The sequence below is a fragment of the Pagrus major genome, chromosome 18, assembly GCF_040436345.1.
Source record: "Pagrus major chromosome 18, Pma_NU_1.0".
Lineage (NCBI taxonomy): Eukaryota > Metazoa > Chordata > Actinopteri > Spariformes > Sparidae > Pagrus > Pagrus major.
This window is the reverse complement of record NC_133232.1, coordinates 36,845,329-36,855,490: the sequence shown is the minus strand read 5'-3', so window position 1 is coordinate 36,855,490 and position 10,162 is coordinate 36,845,329.

The window sequence follows — 10,162 nt, the reverse complement described above, 5'->3', positions numbered from 1 at the left end:
CTCATACAACAAACAAAGTCTGCTCTACAATGCCCTGTGTGGATATGTGTGCTTCATATACTGACTGGAATAACAACACAGTTTTGGTATATCAGCACTTCTTTTAAATTTAAGAAAATTCAATATTGATTACCGTTGCTTTTGGTCGTTTTGACTCAAACGTGTTCAGTATTAAGACGTTCTGACTCTTGTGTTGGAAACACTGAGAGGAAGCCACCAGGTCAGCGGCTACAAAGATGTTCCTTTAGTTGCTTTCATGATATTTTAAATTGTTCAGGCAATTTGTCTCCAAAAGGAGAGGTTACCTTTAAAAAGCGCATGTTTTATGTCTGAAATTAAAAATAAAATGTCTGCCGACCTTGACTTGGTCTGAATGAATCTCCGGTCTTGGTTCAATATTTTCCCTCCTGAGCCCGAATGTATCTAAACTCTGAGAATTAAAGGTGTAAAAACTGGCAGTAAGAGATGACAGTGGGCTGAACAGCACGTCTGATGAGGCTGCACTCGTAAACAGTCCATTTTATGTGTAGCATGATTTCATAATATTGTATTGATTATGTTGCCTGCAGTCAATGCTGCTGATGACAGAATCTTAGTACCTGGCTAGTTATACAGCGAGTGGCATAATTTGTGATGAAAGGGGAGGCAGGGCGGTGAATACTGGCTGCTGTGTCTGCAGCAGTGGCCATTCACAATCACAATGTCACTCTGAATGTTCTCAACGTGTATTTAAAATGTGTCAGACATAGTTTGCTCATTTTCAGATTCATACTTTTGTTTTAGGTTATTATTAGAACAGGTTGACATGCTTTAATGCTCCACTAACACATCAGTTGTCTCATACTGTCCAGTGCTGCAGCTCTGTCTGAAACACGCTGTTTTAGTTCCTGTCTCTTTAAGGCCCCTCCTCCCAAATACCCAGTCAGCTCTGATTTGTCAGCTCACACACACCTGACCCTTACAACAACAGAGCAGCTGTGCTAAATCAATTCTTACCTGCCAAACTAGCCATGAGGCATAAATTATGTAAATATGTGACGTAGTGTGATGTCACAAAGTCACGGAATTGAAGGCGGGACTACTGACGACGCGTTTTTGGAGCGGTGTTTTCTGTGGGAGAGAGGAGATTTCGTTGGTGTGGACTTGGACCTTTTTAACTTTCTTTTACATGCACAATAACATATGAAATACTTAAGGAAAAGAAAAAAACAGAAAAACACAATGTGTCTCCTTTAATTCACAAACATCTGTACAGTGGTTTGGTAGAGAAAGGTCCGGCTGCTCTGCTCTGCATTTCTTTAAACCAATCACAACGGATAAATCCTGCAAAAACAAAAGTAACAACCACCAAGGTGTTTAGGTTTGTGCTGTCGGCGACCAGGTCAGTGTGCTTTCTGCATTTTGGTTGCTAGCTATGAGGTTGTTGTTGTTTCAGGCAGTAGAGGAGGGGATGTCAGGGTCGGACTAGATTTGCTGTAAAACCACGATATGTAAGATTTGAACATTTTGAATTTTAGCACCACACTGTGGTAGAATCAAAAAAGATATCAGCAATATGCCAACCAAAGATATTAGGGATAAACCAGAGCTTTTGCAGATGAATATTTACATTTGTTAAATAATTGATTGTCATCATGTCCAGATTAACCTAAGAGGCCAGATTAACCTGTTTAAGGGCCCTGAGGCAAACATGCTGTTGCCCCTGTTAGCCTGTACCTGCTCCCTTGTTAGTAATGTGTCGGTGAACCCTGTCACCTCCACGTTCCCATTAATTCCAGTATAACCAGTATTCATATGAGAGAAGCGTAGATAAATCTATGAAGCATATAATATATGTATATGTATAAGTATTATGTAATATATATATATGCATTTGATTTTGATTGATGAATATGAAGGCTCATTTTGATCAATTTTTGATTTAAAATCAAAACGGTGACTCGCTTACAGAATATATTAATATGCAGATGTTTCTGTTGGATGCAAGATGTTTCCTACGTCACTGTGAAGTCCGTTCTCAGTATTTGTGTATTAGGAGGCTTCAGGTTTCCACATCACACTTGTGTATGCTGAATGCTGGACCAGAACTATTTGTTCATACACCCGCCTCTTAAAATCAGATTTTCTGTACATTTACGTTTACATTTACATTTAGGGCATTTAGCAGACGCTTTTGTCCAAAGCGACTTACAATAAGAACATTTGTCACAAGAAAGAAACCACAACATATCACCATCGATAAAGTATAAAGTAGTATTTTCAAGCCCTCATCTAAGCAAAGTAGCTGCTATTTATCAAGGATACCATAAGTACAAAAGTGCTATGATGAAAGTGCTGAGGGTCAGAACTTACAAGTGCATATTAATTATTTTATTTATTTTTATTTTTTTGTTGGGGGTGGGGGGAGTCATGCTCTGCGGGGTCGAGGTGAAGTCTGAACAAGTGAGTCTTGAGTCTTTTGTGGAAGATGGCGAGTGACTCTGCTGTCCTGACGCTGGTCGGGAGTTCGTTCCACCACTGAGGCGCCAGAACACAGAAGAGTCGTGACTTTGCTGAGCGGCCTTTGCTCTCAGCGATGGCGGTACCAGCCGGCCAGCTGATGTAGTAGAGCGAAGTGCTCGCATTGGGGCGTGTGGTCTGACCAGTGTTTGAAGGTAGATGGGTGCAGTTCCGTTGATGGCCTTGAAGGCCAGCACCATGGTCTTGAATCTGATGCAGGCCGCAACAGGAAGCCAGTGGAGGTCACGGAGGAGGGGGGTCACATGGGAGTTTGGGTAGATTGAAAACGAGGCGCGCTGCAGCGTTCTGGATACGTTGCAAGGGTTTAGTCGCAGAGGCTGGGAGTCCAGCCAATAGCGAGTTGCAGTAGTCGAGGCGGGAGATGACCAGCGATTGGACCAGGAGTTGCATTGCATCCTTTGTGAGGAAAGACCGGATCCTGCGGATGTTGTAGAGGGCAAATCTGCAGGATCAGGCCACCGCAGTGATGTTGGGGGTGCAGGATAGTCCTTCGTTGAGGATTATGCCCAGGTTCCTCGATGAAGCCGATACCGTGACGTTCTCGACAGTGACTGCCAGGTCCATGTGAGGGCAGTCTTTCCCTGGGATGAAGAGGAGTTCAGTTTTACTGAGGTTGAGCTTGAGATGATGCGCAGTTGTCCAAGCGGAGATGTCTGCCAGACATTCTGAGATGCGCGTGGCAACGTGGGTATTGGAGGATGGGGAAAGGAGAGGAACCGTTGGGTGTCGTCAGCATAACAGTGGTAAGAGAATCCATGTGATGTGATTGCAGAGCCCAGTGACATAGTGTATAGTGAAAACAGAAGCGGTCCTAGTACTGAGCCTTGAGGGACGCCAGTTTCCAGGGCGCAGGGTTTGGACAAAGAGCCATTCCACATGACCTGAAAGGTGCGATTTGTCAGGTATGATGTGAACCAGGTTAGAGCAGAGTCAGCAATGCCAAGTTCAGCCAGAGTTGAGAGGAGGATTTTGTGGTTGACTGTGTCAAACGCAGAGGATAAGTTGAGGAGGATGAGGACTGACGACTGTAAGAGCAGAAAGTTCAAACTTTGAGCAGATGAATGTGAAAACAACCTTCTAGTGTCAAACTCACTGCACATCGATCGTTCTACACAGTGAAGCTCAAACACCAACTGTAGGAACGGGAACACAAACATGTTTTTGAATTTGTGTGTTTTTGTGGTTATTTGATTAAATATAACTTGCACAATATGAGCCAAAACTGTAGCTGATAAAAGATGACCAGCCGTAGTTGATGTGTGCTTTGGTTGTAAAATTTCCCGAACAAATTTGCAGTTAATCAGATTATCAAAACCAGGTTACATGCAGTGAATCTGGGTCTGCTGGAGCCCCGAGGCAGATGCCTTGTTGGTCATGAAGACTCACACACTGTTTTGTTTTTTCCCATTTATTGAATTGTTTTCCACCATTGGAGCAGTTTCAGAATATCAGTTTTTGTTATAGTTGATCACACAAAGTAAAGATCACCACCTACAGAAAGAGACAACAACAAAGATGTCAAAGTGGTTTTCACACAGTTTGTCAAGGTTCATTTATTTGTCATGCTACAACGAAATGCAAGTTGTAGTCCCTTCATGCTACACAAGAAAAACTATAGGGGAGCGGATACCTCTGTATGTTTTGGCAGATGGCAGCAGGAATAATATCTCAGTAATTGATTAATTTGATTTGATTTTCTTAAAGAAAACCTATTATGAGACTTGGTTTGTTTCCTTTCCATGTTAAAAATCTTTAAATCTAAAAAGTTAAAAGTCAGCACCAACAGAAGCTCCTCTCTCCCACAGAAAACACTGCTCCTGAAATGCCTCGCCAGTAGTCTCACCGTTAATTATGTGACTTTGTGACATCATACTACGTCACCATGTCACACATTTGCATAATATATGCCTCATGACTAGTTATGCACGTAAGAATTGATTTAGCACAGCTGCTTTGTTGTTGTTAGCGGTGCTGGCTCAGGCATGTGTGAGCTGACCAATCAGAAGAGACTGTCTATTTGGGAGGAGGGGCCTTAAAGAGACATGAGCATGAGTGTTTCAGACAGAGCTGCAGCACTGGACAGTGTGAGAACACTGATGTGTTTTTTGAGCATTACAGCATGTTAACCTGTTCTAGTAGTAACCTAAAATAAACATATGAACCTGAGATGAGCAAACTATGTCTCCTTTAATGCATAGTTATTACTGAATGAACATGAATGCCTTTTTAATGTTTATTAATCTAAGATCAGAAAACATCATTTTCTTGTGTCCTCAGTTTCCAATAATACAAATCTTAACAGTCTATATATTATGACGCATGGACATCTCTGCATGATAATAACACTGCATGCAAACAGCTTTAACACAGACTGCTTCTAATTTATTCCCACAATTTTACACTCTGTTCCATGCAGCACATGTCAATAACGTCGTTTACTGTGACAGTCTGTGTCACTAACATGTTGATTTTCCAAACCAGGCACCTCAGAGTGCATTGAAAATCTTTTTTTGGCACACCGATTAAGATTTCCTCCATGTTCTCCTCTGTGACAGATTAGGCCGAGGCTGCAAAGTAGCCACAAGAATCTAAAAATAAACAGACACTCAGACTGGCCGTAACATTGCAACCGAATCTCACATTAACTGCCCGCACTGGGAATTAATGAACAGCATTTATGAAGTCTGACTTTTAATCCAAAATGGCTGAATGGGGAGAGGCAGTCTGAATCGAGTGAGATAAAAGTTGTAATCCAAATGCCTCAGGCATCCGGTCGGGTAATTAAAAAAAAAAGTTTGAAAAATCTATTAATAAACCTTTAATTAAAAACTACATTTTTAATATCTCAAGACCTTTTCAATTGACATTTCTAACAGGATTTGGTTGCTCGCCTAAAGCGCTTACCACTCGAGTGTGGCTGCAATACAGTACACTGAAGTGAACAGCTCATTTAACAGATTTCAATATAAATTTAGTTGTATTGTACAGAGGATGGTAAACAGGACCTACAGTATGTGTCAGGTGAGGCTCCTCTGATGTGTGTGATGCAGAGCAGACTGTGGACACACTGACCAGACTGACCAGATGATTTCTGTTTCAAAACTTACTTTTAAAATCATAAAAATTTAGATTAACTGTTTCACCAGGAAGGTCACAAGTGAAATCACTGACATGCAACAACAGTGTGATGTTAAAATTACACCCACTGATCATTTGACATTTGTATTATAAGGTTGATGATATTGAATGAAAAGACCAAAACCAAGTGTTGTCTGTGTAGCCAAAGCCTGATATATCTTAATCCTCTGCACCATAATGCTCCTTTGTCTTTCAAAAACTACTAAAAACACATCAATGGGCAACACTGTTGTACCGACAAGACTGTTCCTTCATTATTATCTGAACATGGACACTGTAGTTTTTATACTGTATCAATCCACCATACACCCGTCTGGTGCCTTAAATCCTCACTAGAGCAGCAAATGTGTATTAATCCGCTGCTAAAAATAGTCCTTGACAAATGCACTTTATTCAACATATTCTAAAAGCGACAGCGCCCAGCTGTTTTTGGAAATTATGTATTTGTGTATTTATATGTGTGTGTGAGTTGTTTTTAAAGATAGACGTCCTCCTTTCCACGGAGAGGGGAGGTAAGTTGTGAAGTATGGAGAGACAGACTGACACATTGTTGTTTTTTCATGGATTTGTTGACAGTAATAAAAATATGGAGCAATAGCAGCATTAAATGTTTCTCACCACTTCAAACACATGAACAGCCCAGACGCCAAAATGTTGGTATTTAACGTTTCTGCAAATCATTGATTCATTCAAATGTGTCTGTGTCATATGTATCTTATTGACACCTCGATGATACGTGTCAGATCATGTTCACATTACTTGTATGTGAGCTGACTTCCATGTCAGGAGGAGGAAGGAGTGGCAAGAGATGGCTGTTTGAGACAGCGGTTAAACATTTGTAAGCGTGGAAGCGCTGGACATTATTTAAGGGGATCTCACCTTGACCAAGTGGTTTTTGTGCCTGAACTTAACCACAACATTAGCACAGCGTTGTCACAACACAGAATTAAAGTGAACATTAAGAAACATTAAGCTGCAACGTAAAGAAATGTGACGTTACAACATCAGCTGAAATGTACATTACATTGGACATTTTTTGAGGCAACGATACAAGCAAAGAAGCACTCACAACATCCATGTTTGAATCTTGTGATAATATAATTTATCAATCAAAACAGTTTTTAGATTAAATTTGGGCAGTTTTTTTTGTTGTTGCCTTTATTGGAAGGCAGAAGCAGACAGGAAATGATGGAGAGAGAAGATCATGACATGCAACAAAGGTCCCTGGCTAGAACCGAGCCTGAGACGTTGCCATGTGGCACCGTAACCATTCAGCTCCCAGGACGCTGCTGATGCTCCCAACTGCTCATCACTTTATACCTCAGGAATCATCAATAGGGCATTTCTCTTTATATATTTATAATCATTGAATACGTACAGACCATACAGTAGTACATCATGTATAATACTCGTGATACTGATAATATAGTGATACTGATGCTTTGGGCTGCCCAGCGTCAGTGTTTGACGACCTGTGAATGAGACTCCACATTCAGTTTCTTTACAAATTGCACCTTTAAGAGGAAACTCTTAAAGGTGCATACGTAATTAATAAGTATTCTTGGCGTGTCATATAATTTACGTTAGATCATGATGGATTCAGATTTCCTTTGTGTTTGTAGTTTGAACTGTGTCAGTTATTGTCCTCCTCACAGAGGAGCTGCTGCTGACGACCATCTTAATAAACAATCAAGAAAAAAATCCACAAAAAGAAGAATTCTGCAAAACCAATTAAAGCTGTTTTACATGTTAATCACTGATGATCTGAAGTGACCAGAATGATCATTTTCACTCTGAGGCGGGAGTGTTTTCTGCTCTGACCTTCATCACCACATTTTTGCAGAAGGTTTAGTTGACTAAATATTCAAATTTGTCTGAGGAGTTCTTTCATGTAGCAGCTATTAATTAGCTTAACTCCGGTCTGTGCTCTCCCTGTGAAGGAGTTTATTGCAGCGCAGTTCAATAGATGAAAATGTATTACTTTACTATCCTCCACTTTGTTTTCCATACTTTTGTGTATTTATGTTTTATTCCTCTTCATAGCGGAGCTTTTTTATCCTCAGGGATGACAACGTTGAGTTGGATTGAATTGAACTGAAAGGGAAAACAAATGCACCTTGAGAGTTTGCAGTGGTGAATCCGGCGCGTGTGCGCTGAATGTTTCCAGCCTCAACCATTTGTTAAATGCACAAAATGCATCAAGGATGAAGGAGAGGTGCTTTTAGTTGTTAACCAGCAAGGTGAGGGAGACAAAACACTTGTGGAAGAGAATGGAAATGGGTCAGGACACATATAGACACTCTGCTTCTGCTGCGTTCCCTCTTGGTGTTACTATGGTAACATACCCTATCTCCCTACCTACCTACCTGCCTGCCTTTAGCGCACCAACTACACACCCTAGCAGCCGTGCTACAGGTTTTGCACCTGAACGCATCGGTGCCGCTCCTGTTCGGAAGAACCCGGAACACACCTTATCCTGTTTCACAGCCGAGCGTGAAAATGTAAAGTTGTCGCTGTGTTTGATGTGACTGCTGCTGCTGTAAACAATCACACTCATCTGAGAGTGAAACATGAGCCAACATGCAGATTTGTTTGTGATATTTTGAAGCCAAGAGGAAGAGTTTGATTGTGATGTTAACAAGAGGATTTTTTGCTGGTGATTGACAGAAGAAGTGCTAAAAATAGAGCAGAATCTCACAGTGCAACACGATGGTAAGACTGCGAATAAATAAACCGATGTAGTCTGCTGTTTCAAGTGAAACCACGTCCTATGCAACTCTGACCAGATTCCAGCTTGAGTAAAAGTTGACTGTGAACACTGGGAAGTGTGTCCCCTATTCTGAGCACACGATTGTTTTCCAAATATGGATGAAATATACCCCGGATGCCGGAGCAGCAACTTCTATGGTGGAATCTCATTAGCATCGTAATAGCTTCCAGGCTCATTTGCATTTTGCCGTGAGTGATTTTTTTTTTCTCCTCTCTCTTTCTCTCTTTCCTCTTCACTGCTGGATGGAATAATAATAATAAAAAAAAGAAGTAAAACTTTGAAGCACCATTTTTTATTTCATTATTTAAGTTAAACAAATTGTAATTGAAAAGCACTTTTCAATTATGCTATTTCCTCGTGCCGGTGACAAATGAGTCTTACAGTCGTGTCAAGCAATTATGGGAAGACACACAAAACTACAAACTAATATTTGCACACAGGGATGACGAATTAGTGTAAATAGATTAATACAGGAAGTGGAGGCCTTTAGCTCTATTTCTGGAATAGTCTGTGTTTGCAAAAGTGCACCGATATCCTGAACTGTGGTGGTGAAGCGATGGAGCGTGCGGCCACCAAACAGACAAAGATGCTGAAGAACACACACAGCTGGGAAGATGACATGTTTCCAAGTTTAGTAAAAGGCAAACTACATATTCAAAGTGATTAAGCAGACTTCTGTGAGACCTGCAGCCCTCTGAACAAGGTGGTAACACGTCCTCGGATACAAACACACACTGCAGCTTGTTAGACATCCACACTCTTCTTCTCTTATGCTGAATTTTTGCAGCGAAGCAGCTCAGCGAGCAAAGAGTTAATATTTTCAACCAGTTCTGCCTCTGACACACACACACACACACACACACACACACACACACACGCTCATATCCCCACAACCCATCACCCCTGATCACACTCAGACTCGCGCACACTCCCACGCACACACACATGCACACACAAACCCATAATTCCCAACACCACCTCCCCCCCTCCCTCCTCACCCACCGCCTCCTCCTGCCTCCCTGGGCTCACCCTACCCCCCCTGCCTCCTCCTCCTCCTCCTCCATTCTCCATCTCTGCCCCCCTCCCCCTCCCTCCCCTCCCTCCTCTCCCTCCCTCCCTCCCTCCTCCTCCTCCTCCTCCTCCTCCTCCACCACCGCCGCCCCCCCTCAGGTCAGTTAATAAGCGAGCCTGAGCCTGTGCCTCAGCTTGGCTGTCTGGAGGACATGCAGAGCAGTGTCTCCTGGGAATTGGCTCATGCAGAATGCTGCTCCGCCGAGAGAATGGAATTTTACCCTCGCTAGGGCTCCCAGCCGCACCGCGCAGCAGGAAACCTGACAGACACACACACGCACAAGTGCATGAGCGTGCACGCCCACACGTGCTGCAAATCAGCACACAAACATCCTCACGCACACATACAAACATCCCGAGAGAGTGTTTCCTGTGACGTCTCCCCGTCCCTTTAAGTAAAGTGACCACTACCTAAGAAAAACACTTATTTTCCCCCTGAATCATCAAGAAGCCATCATTAACTTAATGGCGACACAGTCTTCGGGGACACACGGTGATAGTGTGTGTAGCACAAAAAGCCTCCATCTCACTCCGGCAAATGTAAACACACACGGCTACGAACACGGGGACATCAGTGGGTACAGTGCCGCTAATGAGTTGCCCCGTAGATTTAGAAACAGCGGCTTTTCCACACTTCTGTCTCAACTTCAAGTGTTGAGAAAG